General features: G+C 42.1%; 1 pseudogene; it reads right to left on the bottom strand.

Moving 5' to 3' along the window:
• The window catches only part of LOC127673527 (ensconsin-like), a 266,418-nt pseudogene that overhangs the window by 237,014 nt on the left and 8,891 nt on the right, over positions 1 to 20,513 (bottom strand).

Genomic DNA, 20,513 nt, shown 5'->3' with positions numbered 1-20,513 from the left:
TCCCAACAAGCTCTGAAGTCTTTGTGCATAACTGCTTTGCAAGGGTGGTAGCTGAGTGGGTCTATGTAGAGAGCCTTATTGGGGTGCCATGTCACCTGGCAGGAACTTGACATCGACCAAGGTGAACTTCCCCTCCCAGCCTTTGAGCTGGAACTCCTATGTCAGCCATAATCCCCTCCACCTAGGGTGGAGCACTCAGACCAAGGTGAAGCCCATTGTTCTTCAAGGACCTGCAGTTTTCCTGAGAAGCACTAGCCACCTGCTGAGCACCTAACCTGTTCTGAGGAGAAGCTTCCAGCCTTTGGAGGAAGAGTTCTCCCACAGGCACACTATATATTTGGAGTTCTCCATTAAACCTTGAGACCTTGAACAGCAGGTGTTATCTCTTTTCGCCTCCTTCCCATACATCCCCAGCTTCCCTTCCAGGTAACCCATTCGATGTAACTGCTGAAAGCTACAGGTCTGTAATGGTAATGTGCATTCTCAAGTCCATTTCTCTTCATATCAGCCACACAAACTTGTGCAATAAACTTCTGTATGCAACAGTTACATTATCTGTATAACTATCTGTGAAGACTAAGTCGATTGTATAAAACACAGAGATTTATGCAGGCACAGTAAGGATTCTAAACCTTAGCAACTATTTCTAATACACACCTGCCTGTCATCAACTAAATACTGTAAGATATGAAGGGTTTTTACAATTTCTATGTTTCATGTCATCTTATGCAAGTTGAGTTTCTGTTCATACTCTATCCACCATTACAACAGAGTCTCTGAACTTATCATTGTCAGTTGTCTCTAAAGAACCCTTATCACCTGAAAGAGACCTGGATCAAGAGAGCAGCCAGCTGTGAGGCCCCTCGTAACCCTTTGCAGAATGCTCAAATGTCACTGTAGTTAGAGCCATCGATTGTCATTGACCAAAGACAAATCATTAAAATTCCATGATTGACAAAAGGTGTGACAGATACAGACAGACAAATTACACCAATCTGCAACCACTGTTCAGCATCCACTTCTAGAAATAAACAGTCTGTGAGCAGAGGAACAAAATGTTCTGTGCTCGATAGAAGATGATTAGCATGGTTTAATGTGCTCCGATAAAAACAGTTTGGAAATCAGCTGGCCATGTCGCAAGAAGGAATAGAATCAGGATCCTGGAATGATGGAGAGACAAGATGTGACCTACTTTGTTCATAATGGGGCCACTCCCTGGATAATACTTTGATTCATTGACAAGGAGATGATCCAACACTGATACATTTTCTGCCTAAGCAATAAAGCAAATAATGTCGGTCACAATGACAATTCTGCAGACTGAGATTGCAGTGTTCCTTTGAGAAATGATAAGCTAGACCGTAATATCTACCTTGAAATATGTTTCTGATAAAGAGGTGTACATCATCAAAATATTGACAATATTAACTAACCACTATCTTATTTTTTTAAAAGATATTTCTATGCTTCTTATTTGTTATTAAAATGATGCTAAGTTTCTGGTCTCTTCATTTGTATGTGTGTGTGTGTGTTGGAGTTTTGTTTTTTTTTTTTGGTGGGGGGTTGGATTGATTTGGCTTGGTTTGGCTGCTTTGGTTTTCTTGTTGTTGTTTTTCTGGTTTTGGTTTTGATTTCTCTGTATAGCCCTGGCTGTTCTGGAACTCATTCTGTAGACCAGGCCTTCAATAACATGAGCTGGGCGAGTGACTGCATTGACCTCTCCTTAGATCTGCTAGTAATCTGCTTAGTTTGCCCAAAAGAAAGAAAACAGGAAGGAAGGAAGGAAGGAAGGAAGGAAGGAAGGAAGGAAGGAAGGAAGGAAAGAAAGAAAGAAAGAAAGAAAGAAAGAAAGAAAGAAAGAAAGAAAGAAAGAAAGAAAGAAAGAAAGAAAGAAAGAAAGAAAGGAGGGAGGGAGGGAGGGAGGGAGGGAGGGAGGGAGGGAGGGAGGGAGGGAGGGAGGGAAGGACAGAAAGAAAAACAGAGCATCTTATAACCTATTCCTGGAAGTCTTAGATTCTGTCACGTGTACTGGTTACACAGACCATCCCAGCTATGCTCTGGATGGTAGCTTCTGAGTGTCATGAAAAAGATAGTGTGTGAGCCCCCCTCGGGGACTGACTATCATAATCCTGGTGATACACATACCATGCTGAGGTTTACATGTGCAGGGTAGGCATATGTATATAAGATGCACAGTATTTATGAAATCCACTTTCTTTTCAAAGAGAGGAATGGCATGGTAAGGATATTTAGGAACCATGAGCAGGCTTAGTGGGTAAAGAATTTGCCACATATGACTGACAACTTGAGTTTGATCCCTGACACCTACACAGTGAAAGGAAACCAGTTCCTGCAATGATCCTCTGATCTCCACACAGGTGCAAAGGAACATGCATGGGCATGTTCTCATGTACACATGAGACAAAGACAATAATAATAATTTTAAATTTTATTTTAATGTATACTATGAATTACATTGTATGAATTATGTGTGTGTGTGAGTGTATACACACACACATAATGTATTTTAACCATATGCACTACCGACCCCTCCAACTCTTTCCAGACCTTCCCCCCAACTCTTCATGACTTCTCTTTCCTTGTATGACAGTTTAATCAGTGATGCCTGGATTCACATGGTTATGGGACTATCCACCAGAGCAACGTAACAGTGGGCCATACTCCATACTCCCAAAAACTTGACTGTCCCTCCCCCAGCAGCCACTAACTGTCAATAACTCCTCGGCTATGGATGGGACCTGATGAGCCTCCATCCATGCTGGCATTGGGACCGACTGATCTTGTGCTGTCCTGCACAGGCTGCCACAGCAGCTGTAAGTTCAGGGCAGCCGCAGTTACCTTGTACCTGGAGGCTCCAATGTCTCAGTCATCCTTCCCCACCTCCTGCCCTTCTATTATTCTTTCCACTTCCTCCTCTGCAAAGTTCCCTGAGCTTTGGGGTGGTGGTGGGGTTCAAACTGGTACCCTCCTTAGGTCAGAGTACTCACAGGCTCTTCATTCTAGCTCTTGGGCCAGGGATGAGTCTCTTCTGCATTAACCACTGCCCACAGCAAAAAAGAAAGAAGCTTCTCTGACCAGGTTGAAATCAGCACTGATCTAAAGATATAAATCTTCAGGAGGTAGTTTGACAACATGACCAGTTAGCAAAATAGCAAACATCGGACCTCCTCCTAGGGTCTTAGCCATGTGGTTCTGACAGTTTTGCTCTGCAGGACTTAAGTTCCTTCCTGTGGAGTAGTTCTCAGATCCAACCATCAAGTAGGGTTATCGTTTTAACAGTCATGCTACCATCACACCTGTGGGCATCCGTCAGGTTTGTATTGTAGTATGCCAGGTCTAGCACTGGGTAAGATCATTGGTGTCGTTTTGTGCCCTCCCTCCCAACCCCTACCATGGCCTAATAGCACCTCTGACACTGTGAATGCTAGCCAGCAGAGAGGACATTGCCCAGTTAGTTCCAGATTTATTTCTTCACTTTGTGCAACCAAAGCATGTTGTGTCTTCAAATAACTCTGGGAAAGTTGTCCACTGACCTGTTCATACATGACATGGCACATCTCTCTGTCTCTGTCTCTGTCTCTGTCTCTCTCTCTCTCTCTCTCTCTCTCTCTCTCTCTCTCTCTCTCTCTCCGCCCTCTCTCTTTCTTAATAAAAATGAAAGGGAATCATTTGTTTTAATGTTATTTATGATAGCATTCATTCTCTCTATTTAACCCATCATCACCAGAGTTTGATAACCTTTTGATAATTATCCTGGCTATTGTGAAAGTCCATCTAAACAACGACATAATAGTAATCATGATGTCTGTTGAGAGGCTGCAGAGGTGGATCAGTAGATAAAGTGCTTGCTGCAAAACCGGAGTACTTTCTCAGTGTGGTGGCACACATCTTCAATCCCAGCACTCAGGAAGCAGAGGCAGGTGGATCTCTGGGAGTCTGAGACCTCCTGGTCTACAAAGCAAGTCCAGGAAATCCAGAGCTACACAGAGAATCCCTGTCTTAATAAATCAATCAGTCAATCAATCAATCAATCAACCAATAAATAAATCCCCACAGCTCATGATAAAATCCAGGCACGGCAGCACACAGCTGTTACTGCAAACTAAAGAAGGCACAGGCAGCTGGGCGTGCTGTGCATGCCTGTAATCCCAGCACTTGGGAGGCAGAAACAGGCAGATTTCTGAGTTCAAGGCCAGCCTGGTCTACAGAGTGAGTTCCAGGACAGCCAGGTCTACACAGAGAAACCCTGTCTCAAAAAAAACAAGAAAAAAAAAAAAAGAAAGAAAACACAGGCAGAGATAAGTGGACCCTAGGGGCTCACTTGTCATGGTCTAGTGCAAAACAATAAGATCCAGGTTCTTAGGAGGAGTTTTTCCTCGACAACAACAACAACAACAACAATGAGAGTGGCAAAGAAAGCACCCATGTGAATTTCTGGCGGCTATACATTCATACAGGATCAGGTCCACCTGTGAACATACACATGCTTATGGCACATTCTTATAGGAGCACACACACACACACACACACACACAGAGAGAGAGAGAGAGAGAGAGAGAGAGAGAGAGAGAGAGAGAGAGAGAGAGAGAGAGAGAAAGAAAGAGAGAGGAAGGGAGAGCTGTCTATTGATCAGTAAACATAATGATTGACAGCGTATTCCAGAGCATAGTTCATTTCAGAAGAGTGAAATGCTTTGTTTCCTTGTAACAACCACCAAATTTATTTCACAGGAGCAATCAATTCTTTATGATTCCAAATGATTATTAAATCTTTCCCCAATGCCTGGCCTGTTTTAGGTATCTTTAGGGTTTGTTGATTGTTTACTTATTTTAAAAGACAAGCAGAAACAAGTTGTTACAGAAGACAATACTTATGTATATAAAAGGTGAGCCAAAATCTAAAGTTGCTTGGGATCTGTATCTCCAAATCAGGTTGCTGCAAATCAGAATCTCCCCTTTCCTTACCAGTTACATGTATAAGGCACGTTTAAACAATCACTGATATCATAGCATACACTGCATGTTAGTTTTATTTCCCACATTACACACACTAGGGTATTTGAAAATGTGGGACAGCAACAATTTAGACCTAAGAGGATCCTACAGGTTTCCTCTTGTTCCTCTTTCTTGAAGTAACAGTCAGTGTCACTGCCCCTCTACATCCCTTGTCCTCCCTTCAAAGATCACATTAAAATTTAGGACTTTCTAATCTATGGAATGATATCAAATCACCACCAGCTGCTCAGTGTACATTCTCAGTGTAGTAAGGGCAGCTGGTCCTTCTGAGACTCTCCCACCACAGACATCTCCACACCAGGCCAGGTGCACAGGTTGGTTAAGCTGTAAGTGCTTCTTTTTAGGTGTTTAACTTTCTCCTTAAAATTAGTAATGAAATATTTAAAAAGGGGGGATCATGGTGGAAAACAGGAAGCATGATAAATACTGCACATGTGCACACATAAACACACACATTCAGTCACCTAGCTCTTAAAGAGCTTATTTTGCTTAGAATCAGGATCACATTGCATGGTTTAATTCTAGAACAAATAAACTTTTTTTCTTATTTTTCTTCTGCTGTTGTGATTCATCACATGACACTCATCTGAGCCAAGGATTACCCAAGCATTAAGCTAATTCCTTCTCTTGATATTTGTCCCAGCTAATTCCCATTAGTATCACACGGCTCCCCGGAGAGTGGACCCCCCATGTCAGTGACTGAGCTAAATTTTATTTCCTAACCTTCATTTGCAAACTATCCAAATCTCACATTGTCCGGGTTCACACACAAATACACAAACACACACACACACATACACACACACACAGCAACAACAACAACAACAACAATGATAATAAATTACCTTGCCCTTGCTTGGTTTCTGTCTGTAGCTTCATTAAATACTTTAGTGAATCTAATGTAAAATTCCAGCCTCCAAAACTCCTGCATAAATAATACTTCAGGTGTACAACCAAAAAGAAAACATTTTCAGACTTCACACCTAACATTAAAATCTAAATAGTACCAGCAAGGGAGTTATAAAATTTTCATACCTGCTTCTTTCTGGATCTCAAAAAGAAGCCTGCAGTCTCTCCACAGGGTAGGGCGTTGTCACCCCACTTCAGAGAAGGCAGAAGGTTGCTAGGACCAGGCACTGAGCTTGCACACCCACAGGGGCATTAGTGCACAGAGCACACGCTGAGTAATGGTGGGAAGTGGGGAGTGGCTGGCTGTGGGGTGAGTCCAGCCTCCCCTGTTTCCATGGGCTTTATATCTGACTCTAGAACATGGACGGTCTGAGTCTCTGCTGGTGTGTAACAAACTGTCCCCCAAACCCACAGCTCATGACCCCCGTGGTGTCACTTCTCAGTCTCAGGGTTGCCTAGGACTCAGTTGCATGGTTTGGCTGGTTGCATTTGAGGATGTTCGTGCAGCTTCCGACTATAGCAGGAGGTACCGCCTTGCTCACAATTATTCCTTTGAAAGCCTAGACTCAGCTGGGACCTTGAGACAGTGGAGCCTTTATTACAAATGATATCTCAGTGTGGTCTCTCCATCAGTCTGTCTCTTATTTTACATAACACTCTTGGGCTTAAAAGCACAAAACTGGAAACTTCAAGGCCACCTATGTCTTAATTCCAGAGTCACATTTCCTAGTGTCCTGGGGTGAACTGAGTCACAGCATACACGCAGGTTCAGACATTGGGGTCATCCTTAGAAAACAGCCAACTTACTTTAAGAATTAAGTTCTTCCTTCCATTAAAACCCCAAATCCTCTCCACTCTTTTTCTTGTTCCTTGTGGCATCTGTGTTTTGCCTAAACCTAAAAATATCACCTTCTTGTCTATCAACAGGAAGAATGTCTTGCATTGGCATCCACCCAAGGGTCTACATGGAGCTGAAGTCACATACACTGTACAATATTTCATGTAAGTTGCTTCATTTTCTTGTAGCTAGTTTATAAACACAGATTCATATGCCTGTCAATTGTGCAAAGATAAACTTTCAATGGCATTAAATATACATTGGGGGGAAAAGTTTAGACATTTCCTTTTTTGTTGATTTTATAGTAAATCACAGAGTGTTTTGTGGAGGCAGAAACATTGAATGTCCAGGCAGGAGCATTAGGGCATAACTACAGACATTGAGACAACGGGACTGCAATATGGTTCAGCAGGTTAAGGCACTTGCCACCAAGCCTAGAGACCTGAGTTCTAATCCTGGGACCCATGTTGGAAGGAAAGAATTGACTCCAGCAAGTTGTGTTCTTATATCCACACGCGCACTGTAGTATGTGCATGTGTGCAAACACGAGTGCACAAGCACATACACGGATGAGTAACAAATGAGATGGCTAGAGAGAAGTTGGATAAAGCAGTAGTCCTAGTACACAAGGCAATCCAGCAACTCTGAGATCTCTGAGCTTATGTGGATCACCATTCTTAGCCGAAACAGTGCAGAATTCTATTCAATGTTCCACTCCCATTACCATACCCTCAAATAGACACTTGTCACAACCTTCTTGATCCTTCACAGGCAAGACTGGCCTAAACCTTGCCTTTGGCTATGAAGGAGGTAAAAAAAAATATTGGTGGGTTCCCCATTGGAGTATTCCTGACCTCTGAAAGTCTCTCAGGGTGTTCTCCTTGATGAGGACCAGCAAGCTAAATGTAGGTGGAAATAATCAGAGGCAACAACAAAAGGAACAAACCACTGGCTAGCTGACCAAGATGCAGGCAAGTCTCTGCATAGTCCCCTAGTCCTCCCTACCAAGTTCCTCTTCCACACAGAAGATTGTCACAGGAGCAGCAGAGCAGTGACCTGCTTCAGGCAAGGTCACATGCTTTTGCTGTGCCTTTGATGCTCTCTTCTTTGGGTTTTACAGCTTTGTCCTGATTGGCCTCTCCTCACCACAGCACATGCAAGAAGCCCCTCCCATCAGCAGATAGGTCTACATTTTCTCAGTCTTCTTCTCAATGACTCTTGGTTCTCTGGCTGATCACCCAAGGTACCTGACATCACAGGAGAATGGAGACTTCAGACCCATAAGCCTGCCTGCCAAAGAAGGGAGGGAGGCTGATGCTGGCGTCAAGACCTTCTGGAAGTGAACCACTCCAGACTTGATGCTCCAGCTCAGGCTGCGAGCACATTCCTGCTCCTTCCACTAAAACTCAACACACAGCTGCAGCAGAGGGACTGGCTCCTGTGGAGGGGACCTATCTACAGTTCCTCCCTCTGGGACCTGCTGCTTCTGGGACCTGCTCTTCACAGAGGACTATTCTTCCTTGACTTTGGGGACCACCTAGAGCTGATGATTATATCTCTCCCACTCTTTCTTGATTAGTATTCAACTGCCAACAAGAGGCTTAGGGTTTCTATTTAGGAGGTGATATATATATATATATATTAATTTATTTATATATTTATTTACATTTCAAATGATTTCCTCTTTTCTGGACCCCCACTCCCCGAAAGTCCCATCAGTCCCCTTCCCTCCCCCTGTTTTCCCACCCATCCCTTCCCACTTCCCTCTTCTGATTTTGCTCCATACTGCTTCACTGAGTCTTTTCAGAACAAGGGGCCACTCCTCTGTTCTTCTTGTACCTCCTTTGATGTATGGATTATGTTTTGGGTTGGAAAGAACCCAGGTATCCCTCAACAGAAGAGTGGATGCAAAAAATGTGGTATATCTACACAATGGAGTACTATTCAGCCATTAGAAACAATGAATTCATGAAATTCTTAGGCAAATGGATGGAGCTAGAGAACATCATACTAAGTGAGGTAACCCAGACTCAAAAGGTGAATCATGGTATGCACTCACTAATAAGTGGATATTAACCTAGAAAACTGGAATACCCAAAACATAATCCACACATCAAAGGAGGTACAAGAAGAACGGAGGAGTGCTATTTATATATTAAGATGTCTGAACTCTTGTTCCCATGTTGGATGTAAAACTCCCTGTTTTTGCATCCCTTCACTGTCCACTCCACCCTTGGTTGTAAGTCAACTTCCCAAGGTGAGTAGAACTGTCTCAAGGCCAGAAGAGGGTCCAATCAGTGGCATCTTCGCTAGCACAGACTCTAGTCAACAAAGATTCCAGTCAGTGGGTTCTCCATCCACTAGGGACATCATTCGGTGGGAAGTCTAGTCACAGGCTGCTCCATTCAAAAAGGATTCAAGTGACTCCAATGAGCATAGGTCCTAGACAGCGGGGTTTCCGGTTTGTGGGGCCTCCAGTGAATGGTTCCTACATTCAGTGAGGATAGCAGTTAGAGGGACTTCAGTCAGCTTTGGTTCCAGCTAAAGGGGACCACAAACCCACAGGGACTCCATTCATCTGGTCCTCCAGTGGGTATATCCCTGAGGTCAGCAGGATCGCTAGTCACAGAAGACTCCAGTCACCTGTGATCCCAGTCAGTAGTCTTGACATTTCCAAGCATCTCTTTTGTGGAGAGGCATTAGAAGGTTCTAGAGACAGAAGCTGTCATCCCTGACTGGGTCACACCTAATTGCTCTTCCTGGAATTCTTCATCTTTCTCTCCTCTGGGCTGTACAGTGGTGAGAGATAAGAGGGCACCAAAGTGGATTGTCTCATATGTGCTTTTCAAAGAATTTTAATAAGTGTGATGTATTGCCAGAAACATATTTTTTAAAATGACTGCCAACAAGTTATAGAATAAAACTGCTTATTTGGTGGTAATAAACAACCAAAGCATGGTTTCATATAATATCAGTGACCTTTTTCTGAGATATTGCAAGCCTATAAATGGATTATTCATTGAGTCATGATGTTGGATTATTCATAATCTGATCACACAAGGCCTCAATGTTGAATGCTGCTACACTGATGACCAAGCTTTAGACATATCAAAGTGAGGACACTGACCATACAAATTGTCACACTCCATCTCTGGCCTACAAGCACTTGTTCATGTCACAGTGCAAAACATAGAGCATCTTTGCCAGAGAGCCCATGGTCTTAATATTTCAAGAATTACTTTAAATCTCTACCTGTGGGCCCCTCTGTGACTCAGTACAAACTCTTTGCTATGATTCTCTAATATAAGTTGTAGAATTTCATGATACTGGGGCCTGGAGAAAGCACTAAATTCCAAAAGCAAGGACCAGAGGATGGCAATGAAGAATCAGAACAAAGGAATAGCAGTGGCAGGCAGTGAGGCATTCAGTTATTTAGTGCTAAGTCCATCAGTGTCTGAGGGTTTCTCTTGGAGTGACAAACTCATGATCAAAAGCAACTAGGGCTTTATTTCAGTTTACAGTTTTACACCCTCATCTATCCCTGAGGGAAGTTGGGCAGGAACTCAAACAGGGCGGTCCCAGAGGCAGGACATGCATGCTCTCGATGGCTTTCTCAACACACTTTCTTACACTAAGACTGCTTGGCGAGGGATAGCCTGGCCCATAACAATCTGGGCCCATCCACATCAATCATCAATCCAAAGGATGCATCACAGGTTTATCCACAGACCAATCTTGTGGGAGCATTTTCTCAGTCAAGATTCTCTCTCCTCAAAAATAGATCTTGCTGGTGACAAACAGACCTAAAGCTAGCCAGATTATCCAGGGCACCTGATGGGTAACACTTTTAGGCAAAAGCCTGCCAGAATCCTGATTTTCAGGATATCACTGACCAAGGTGATACAGCTTTTTTCCTTCCAATATCAACTACTAAGGTTAAATCTCTGATCACACACTTTATATCACAGAAAAAAATATGTGTTGTGCATGTTAATAAATACATATCACAGACTATAGATACAAATGAATTATACACATGTCTATCATCTACATTTACATACACACCTATGTAAATAGAGAGTACAGAATACCTTCAAGGGATTAAAGAGCCAAGGAGTTGGAAACTCAAGCTGAGACGCTCATGGGATAAAATACAACTACAGCTTCGATAAATTACCACTAAGCGAATATTGTTCTAGCCAGTTTCCAGTGACTGCCCACCTTTGACTTCAGTACCAAATCTTGAGTGGACTATACTCAGATTTTAGAGAATAAGACTGGAAGTGGGAGGTAGAGGGCAGGTGGAAATAAGAGGTATTCAATAGTTTTTCATCAGAAAAAAAATAATGATAGATAAAGCAGCAAAAGAGAAAAAATGAGATACTTCTTGAATCCTCTGTCTGTGAAAACTATAGAAAGTTATAATTAATAATTAGAAAGAAAGGGGGAAAGGATGCGAGATTCAGGAAAATACAGCATGTAATTATAAAAAAAAAAAAAAAAAAAAAAAAAACAGGTGCCTGTCTTTTCCCTGGACCCGAGGCCAGTGCTCTGGACCTTGTGGCTTAGATCTGAGATCGGCAACCCCAGCCCCACTTCCAGCTTGCCCAGGAGCTGCTGTGTTCTACTGGTTCACTCTGGCCTCTCTTGTTCCTTCTGGCTTAGTTTCACCAAGCTGCCATCGCTGGCCAGTTTCTCTCTCTCTCTGCCCACTTTGGCTCCCCGGATGAAAAACACTCAGACAGGATTATTACTTTAGAACTTGCCAGCTAGCACAATCCCTGGGCACAGAATCTCCTGTCCCCGACTTATCAGCTAGCCAGTGTCAGATTACCAACCTCCTTGGCTATCCACCATTGGCAGAGGCCACTGGTTCTGACTTCTCAGAGATTTTACATGATTGTTTCTTCCTTCTCCTTCTCAAGCCTGGCTGAAAAATCCCCTTCTCTTTTCCAGCATCTACTTTTCCTCCTGGGACTTGGAATCCCCACCTGTCCCTTCCACCCAGCAATTGGCTCCCAGTCTCCTTTATTGACCAAATGAAGAACCAATTAGGGCGCCAGGCTTTAGTACTGGAACCTCCTCCTATAGAAAAGCACATAGGATAAAGGGGTGGGAGGTGAGAATGTTTTGAGCATACTGTATGGAGAAACATAAACAACAGCCATCTAACCTAACTGCGCATTGTATAAGTAACACCAAAACCATCAAAAGACATGTATGCAAGAGGGGAAGTGAAGTATTGGGAAATGTGAAACTTTAAGATAAAATACAGTTTAAAGGTGAAACTCTCAGATTCCTCTGGCTCTAACTATCTCATAGTGGTGCTCTTCCACCAGTCTCTATTTTAATCATACAGCAATTTTCTTGTCTCACATCTCTATGAGGCATGTAGTTATTGTCTCTCTATATCACAGAGAAAGAAGACATAGGTTGAAGACAGCTGAATGACTTTTCCTAGATAACACAGAGAGCCACTGGTCAAACATGGCCTCAAGCTCAGAAATTTGTAGAGTCGGGAGAATTAGCTCTCATTTTTACTATGCATATTCTAAAGTTATTAGAGAACATTTGAAACTTATAGAAAATACCTACATTTTAAGATTTAGCTTATCAACAGGAGCCGTCCAGTTTCTGTCTGTGGTTTGAGACCATCATCTGCCAAAGGGTTCCATTCCCAAATTGTACCAGGAGAGAGCAAGCCTCCCAGGACTGCAGGCAGGCCTGTGAGTGCAGGTAGTACTGCCCCTGCTGGCCAGAGGAAGCCACCCAGAACCTTCAGGACAAGGGAACCAAGGGACTGCCTGGGACAGGCGGCTTCCTATTTCTGTCTGCTCCCAGAGATTATCCTGGACCACAGAGCTACATACACAAATTCCACCAGGAGTGAACTGGTCTCCCAGGAGTGCCTACATACCTGTGAGCACAGGTAAGACCACCACTTCTCTTCAAATTCCTGGCCCAAGATAGACTGGCTCAGAGCCATCAGGACACAGGAACCAAGGATCATCTGGGGACAGGATCCTTCTGGCTACTGTCTGCATCACAGAGTTGACCTTGTAACACAGATCTCCATACCTAAATTCCTCTTGGAGAGAACAGATCTTCCAGGAGTATTGACATACAGGCTTGCAGGACAGATAAGACACAGAGACAGCAAGGCCAGCTAACACCGGAGATAACCAGATAGCAAAAGGCTAGTGCAAGAACATTAGCAACCGAAACCAAGGCTACTTGACATCACCACAACTCAGTTCTTCCCCCACAGAGAGTCCTGGATACACCCAACACACTATAAAAGAAAGACTTTGATTTAAATGTAGATCTCATGATGATGATAGAAGACTTTAAGAAGGACAAAAATAACTACCTCAAAGAAATACAAGAGAACACAGGTAAATAAATAGAAAACCTTAAAGAAGAAACACAAAAATCCCTTAAAATTTTTCAGGAAAAAAACAACAGAACAGGTGAAGACATTGAACAAAACCATCTAGGATCTAAACATGGAAATAGAAGAAATAAAGAAACCACAAAGAGAGACAACCCTAGAGAGAGAAAACCTTGGAAAGAGATCAGGAGCCATAGATGCAAGCAAGCATCAACAACAGAATACAAGAGATAGAAGAAAGAATCTCAGGTACAGAAGATATCAGAAAAAAACATTAACACAAAAGTCAAAAAAAATGCAAGAGGCAAAACACTCCTAACCCAAAACATCCAGAAAATCCAAACACAATGAGAAGACAAAACCTAAGGATACTAGGTATAGAAGAGAGAGAACATTCCCAACTTAAAGGGCAAGGAAATATCTTCAACAAAATTATAAAAGAAAACTTTCCAACCTAAAGATAGAGATGGCCATGAACATACAAGAAGCCTACAGATCTCCAAATGTGGGCCAGAAAAGAAAGTCCTCCAGTTACATAATAATCAAAACACGAAATGTACTAAACAAAGAAAGAATATTAAAAGCAGTAAGAGAAAAAGTCAAGTAACATATAAAGGCAGGCCTATCAGAATTATACCACACTTCTCACCAGAGACTATGAAAGCTACAAGATCATGGGCAAATGTCATACAAACCCTAAGGGAATGCAAATGCCAAGCCACGCTACTACACCCAGCAAAACTTTCAATTACCATAGATGGAGAAACCAAGATATTCCATGAAAAAAACGATTTTTACATAATATCTTTCCACAAATCCAACCCCACAATGGATAATAGATAGAAAATGCCAAACAAGGAGGGAAAGGACACCATAGCATAGGCAAAAAAGTAATCTCCTTTCAACAAACCCAAAAGAAGATAACCACTCAAACATAAAAATAACATCAAAATAACAGGAAGCAAAAATCACGATTCCTTAATTTCTCTTAATATCAATGGACTCAATTCCTCAATAAAAAGATATAGACTAACAGAGTGGGTAAGTAAACAAGACCCAGAATTTGGCTGCATACAGGAAATGTTCCTTGGTGTCAAAGACAAACACTACCTCAGAGTAAAGGGCTGGAAAACAATGTCCAAGCAAATGGTCCCAGGAAAGCTGGAGTAGCCATTCTAATATCAGATGAAATTGACTTTCAACCAAAGGTCATCAAAAAAGTTAAGGAAGGAAACTTCATACTCATCAAAGGAAAAATCTACCAAGAAGCACTCTCAGTTCTGAACATCTATGTTTTGAATGCAAGGGAACCCACATTCATAAAAGAAACTTTACTAAACTTCACAGCACACATTACACCTCACACAATATTTGTTGGCGACTTCAACACCCCACTCTCCAGAGTTGTTTCACTTTGTGATTTTTTTTTTTTGTTTCTACCTCTATTTTTAGATCCTGGATTGTTTTGTTCAATTACTTCACCTGTTCCGGTTGTGCTTTCCTGTAATTCTTTAAGGGCTTCTACCTGTTTACCTGTGTTCTCCTGTATTTCTTTAAGGGAGTTATATATGTCCTTCTTGAAACCCTCTATCAGGATCATGAGCTGTGATTTTTAAATCCAAATCTTGCTTTTCCAATGTGTTGGGGTATCCAGAACTTGATGTTGTGGGAGACTTGGATTCAGACAGTGCCATGTTGCCTTTCTTTCTGTAGGTAACGCTCCTATGTTTGCCTTTTACCATCTGGTTATCTCTGGTTTTAGTTGGTCCTGCTGTGTCTGGCTGGTGCTTCTCCTTCCTGTGTGCCTGCAACCCTGTCTCAGCACCCCTGGGAGAGCGTCTCTCCCCTGGCTCAGAGTGCTCTGGCACTGCCCAGCTCCTGGGTGCAGATGGCAGACCCTGTCCCACCTACTTTGACACTCTGGAGTTCTCTGCACTCTTGGCTGTACCAGCCTGCTCAGTTGCTGGAGAGATCTCAGCACCCCATTCTCATCAATGGAAAAATCAGGGAAAAACAAAATAAACAGAGACACTGTGAAACTAACAGAAGCTATGGACCAAATGGATTTAACAGGTATTTATAAAACATTTCACGTTAAATCAAAAGAAAATACATTCTCCTCTCCATCTTATGGTACCTTCTCCAATACTGACTGTATAACTATCACAAAACTAGACCTCAAAAAATATAAGAAGATTTAAATAATCCCATGCCTCCTATTGAATCAATATGGTCTAAATTAAGCAATTAAAACTGGACTTAAATAGCAACAAAATAACAGAGATCCCCAATTTAAAAAAAAAAAAAAAGCTGAACAACACTCTACTCAATGATTACTTAGTCAAGGATGAAAAAAGAAATTAAAAACTTTTCAGAATTTAAAGAAAATAAAGGTACAACATACTCAAACTTATGGGATATAATGGTATCAGTGCTAAGAGGAAAACTCATAGCTCTGAGCGCCTCCAGAAAGAAACTGTGGAGAGCATACACTAGCAATTTAATAGCACATCTGAAAGCTATAGAACAAAGGCCAGCAAATACACCCAAGAGCAGTACATGGCAGAAAATAAACTCAGGTCTGAAACCAACCAATTAGAAAAAAAAAAAAAAGAACTATACAATCAACAAAACCAGGAGTTGGTTCTTTGAAAACATCAACAAGATAGATAAACCCTTAGCCAGACTATCCAGAGGGCACAGAGTCAGTATCCACATTAACAAATCAGAAGCGAAAAGGGAGATATTACAACAGAAACTGAGGAAATTCGAAAAATTGTCATATTCCAATACAAAAGCCTACACAACTGGAAAATCTGGAGGAAACACAAATTTCTTGGGAGATATCAAACACCAAAATTAATTTAGGATCATGTAAACCATCTAAACAGACCCATTATCCCTAAAGAAATAGAAGCAGTCATTGAAATCTCCAAACCATAAAAAGCCCAGGACCAGAAGGTTTTAGTGTAGAAGTCTATCAGACCTATGAAGAAAACCTAATAACAATACTCTTGAAACTACCGTGCAAAATAGAAACAGAAGGAACACTACTCAACTTGTTCTATGAAGCCACAATTGCGCTGATACCAAAACCACACAAAGATCCAACAAAGAAAGAGAACTTCAGATGAGTTTCCCCTATGAAAACCCATGCAAATATACTCAATACAATTGGTGCCAAACTAATCCAAGAATGCATCAAAAAGATCATTAAACACTCTGGAGTAAGCTTCTTCCCAGGGAGAGAGGGATGGTTCAATACATGGAAATCCATAAATGTAATCCACTACAAAAATAAACTGAAATGAAAAAACCACGAGGTTATTTCATTAGATGCTGAAAACACATTTGACAAAATTCAGCATCCCTTCATGTTAAAAGTCTTGGAAAAAAGACTAATTCGAGGTCCATAACTAAGCATAATAAAAGCAATATACAGCAAACCAGCAGCCAACATCAAACTAAATAGACAGAAACTTGAAGCAATCCCACTAAAATCAGGGATTAGACCAGGCTGCCCTCTCTCTCCCTATCTATTCAATATAGTACTTGAAGTTCTAGTCAGAGCAATTAGACAACCAAAGGAGTTCAAAGGAATACAAATTGGAACAGAAGAAATCAAGCTATCACTATTTGCTGATGAAATGCTAGGATACTTAAATAAGCCCAAAAACTTCACCAGAGAACTCCTACAGCTGATAAACAACTTCAGCAAAGTAGCTGGATATAAAATTAACTCAATCAAATCAGTAGCCTTCCTGTACTCAAAGGATAAACAGGCTGAGAACGAAATTAGGTAAATGACACCATTCAAGATAGTCACAAACTATATAAAATATCTTGGAGTGATTCTAACCAAACAAGTGAAAGATCCCTATAACAAGAACTTTAAGTCTCAGAAGAATTAAATCGAAGAAGCCCTCAGAAGATGGAAAAATCTCCCATGCTTGTGGTTTGGCCAGATTAATATAATAAAAATGGCCATCTTGCCAAAAGCAATCAAGTGACCCAGAAAGAAAGAGACCTTTCACTCCAAGATGCCCGCAGCCTAGGGCCTGTGCCAAATGGAAGAAGAGAATTGGCACATGCCTCTGGACCCTGTGCTGCTGCATGTCACCTGACACAACTAGTCAGAGGAAGGTGTGACCCCAAAAGACAGAGGGCACCCCAAGATGACAAGAAGTACAAGGTATGGTTCAGGTACATTTTTATAATTTGCTTTATCTATTTTTACTAATGTTTTGCATGTGGACAGTTCATGATTAGGTTCTTGAAGTACAGTGACTTATATCTAGTACTATCTAGATAGTGTGGGATGTGGTCGCTCATACAATTAAACACAAGTACAATATTTTCTTATTCCAGAAGTGTAGAACCAGAAAACCATCAAATCAAATCAAATCAAATTTCGTTAAATAGGACAATATATTCCTCCTTGGCATCTAAGGTCATGTAGGCCCCACAGGTATCTCTTAAAAAGTGTTATTTAACTGTGAGGAATCACCTTTTCTTTGTACAGGGAGGCCATAGAGGGTCCACCTAGTGCACTCAAACCATAGTCCACTCTACAAAGAGGAATGTCTATCTTTACAGGACCCTTCTTAGATCTTTCCTGAATGTTTAAAGTAAAGACATGGCTAAGCATGGCCTTAGAATTATCCTCACATAGAATGAGCATGGTTGTAGAAGGAAGCTTAGATGCTCTCATGTTCAAGTAACACCCAAGGACCTTATCTTCTCCTGGCCTTGCCAAATCAAGATAAATAAGTATAGCTAATGCTGTCCACCTGTATGGTCTCAAACAAAAAATAAAATGATTGGCATATTTCTTGAACAGTTTAAGGTACTGTACTCCCTAGACATTAGGTTTAAGACCATATGAAATGTTGTTCAGACAACCATTTCTCATTAGTCATTTTCTTCTTGATAAGAAAAATGCTGCCCAGACATAGAATGTCACATCCTTGATACAACTCAGCACTGCATTATCAACCTGTAACCAAGAGAGATAATCCCCCTAGTTTTAACTGTCATTTGAGTCTTAGGTTAAATTGATTTTCTTTCTCTCTCTTTAGAAGTCATGTGAAAAAGACCTCAGTGTGTGTCTGGTCAGCCCAAGAGCTACCAAAGTGTCTGAAAGAAGATCCTGGGTTCATCACTCTCCAGACCAGCCTTGCTTCAGTTGCTACTACACGCAACATTTCAGAAAACAGTCACCTATTTAGTTTTTTATGCAGTGGCGTCTAGTATTCTCTCCCTCCCTTCTGCCCTTCTACTTCTACCGATGGCCCTTTAAATGGAGCCTCAGATATATACTGCCTGTCAAAATAGGAGCAGTTCCAGAACTCCTCATGGGAGTCCCCCCTCTCTTGGACTGACAATTCCCTGGATTATGCCCCCTCACAGCATGAAGCATCTGGGGGGGTCATCACCCACTTTCCTGACAACACTTAGTGACAATCTCTGAGATGGGGCATGAAGGCAATTTAGATGGACATAGGTAGACTAGAAAACGGAGAGCAGGCTTCCTTATATAAGCCTTCTTATTCCCAGAAAACATTATGAGACTCATTGTGGGAGCTAAAACCATAAGGGAAGGGAGGACACAGGGGCCCTATAAAATACCTAAAGCAGAACCCTCTCAAAAGAATTCTAGCCTTAGGTATCAACTATCCTATAGGAATACAGGTGCTACTTTTACTGTCTCCACGGATTCTGTCCTTCCTAGCATTCAATTCTTTCTTCATGCAAGGAAATACCTCAGGCATCTCCTAATTATATAACTCATTAATCTCATTATAGAACTCATATATGTGACCTCCATGATGTGGATTGGGTTTGAAGGGCTGTGACATTTATTAACTTTGTCAAAAAATTACAATGCTAACCTGGCTAAACCACTCATATTTTAACAACTAGTTGTGTGTAAGTAAAGGCTCAATAGAGGTCCCAACAAAGGGAAATCGATGGGTGTGGTGGAGGGGTGGGAGTGTGTTGGGTAGAGTGGCACATACATGGATGCAGGGGATTGGAGGAGGGTTTGGGAATATTTGGGGAGGGACAATTTGGGAGGGGAGAAATTGGGAAAGGTTTTACCGTTGGCAATGTAAATGAAGAAGATACTCAATAATAAAAAAAAAAAAATCCGAAAAAAAAAAAAAAGTAAGGCTGTGTAGCCTTCCAGTCTGGGCTAGTTTACCTTGGATACAAACTCTGCAGCCAGTCCCAACAAACATCCTGAGGACTCGACACTAGGACGCGACACTTTCAGGTTCTCTAACACATCTAGGATCATAGGATCAGAGGTGAGGAGAACCTAACATCTGTCCCAACACCACCAGGCTTAAATGAGACCATCAGAATTCAGGGACATAGGAACCTTCCAATCTCGGCTGGATTATATACTCAGGTCATCAGGATTGGTGACCCTCACTTCTACCTGCTGACCATTTTACTGATCCCACCCTTTTTCAACTCTATGTGAGTCTGGGCATGGTGGTAGACACCTACAGTGCTAGCACTCAGGAGGCAGAGGCAGGGGAATCTCTGCAAATGAGGCTAGCCTGGTCTACACAGTGAGTTACAGGTCAACCAGTCTGAGAACCTGATGCCCATAAAATTCTCTATGCTTTTCATGGGGAATCTGTTATGCAGAAAGAATATGGGTGAGGAGAGGGCTCGGGGCTTGAAGAAGATACTGGCAGGGACACTGTGGGTGGGGGACGGGGTGGGGTGGGGGGCTAGGGAGGATGGGGGTGGGAGTTGAATCCTTATACATGGCTGGTGAAGATGCAAATTAGTTCTCATTGTCCCTGCATGAAGACAGGGTCTCAACCTAGAGGTGAGGCAGAGGCAGGGTAACCTTGAATATCAGATACCCCTGTCTCAATATTCCAAGTTCTGGGATTACAAGTGTGTGCCACTGTGATCTACTTTTCTTGTTTGTGTTTCACGTGTTTTTGCTTGTTGTAGAGTTGGGGGTGGGTGGGTCTCACTCTGTAGCCCAGGCTGGCCTCCAACCCAACTTCTTTAGTCTCCTATGTGCTGGAATCAGTCACGAACCAACCATTCTATCTGTGTTGGGTTTAATCAGTCTCTCTACGTGGTGCTGACCAGTCTCAGATCTCCAACAATCTCCTGCCTCAGTTTCCTTAAGTCCTGGGGTTACTGTACCCAACTTTTCTGTACATAAGAAACTGTGGCATTCGAAGCACTCTTGGTACAGGATGAACGGGACCCCCTTCCCCTTCCTCTCCATCTCTGTTCTCCACAGACCGTTCTGCTTTGAGCTCTCACTGTGGCCCACATGGCCTTGCATTTTTAGTTCTGCTTTAGA

This window comes from Apodemus sylvaticus, chromosome 23 (genome assembly GCF_947179515.1).
Source record: "Apodemus sylvaticus chromosome 23, mApoSyl1.1, whole genome shotgun sequence".
NCBI classification, from domain to species: domain Eukaryota; kingdom Metazoa; phylum Chordata; class Mammalia; order Rodentia; family Muridae; genus Apodemus; species Apodemus sylvaticus.
The sequence above is the reverse complement of the archived record's forward strand: the minus strand, read 5'-3'. Positions and strand labels throughout refer to the sequence as shown.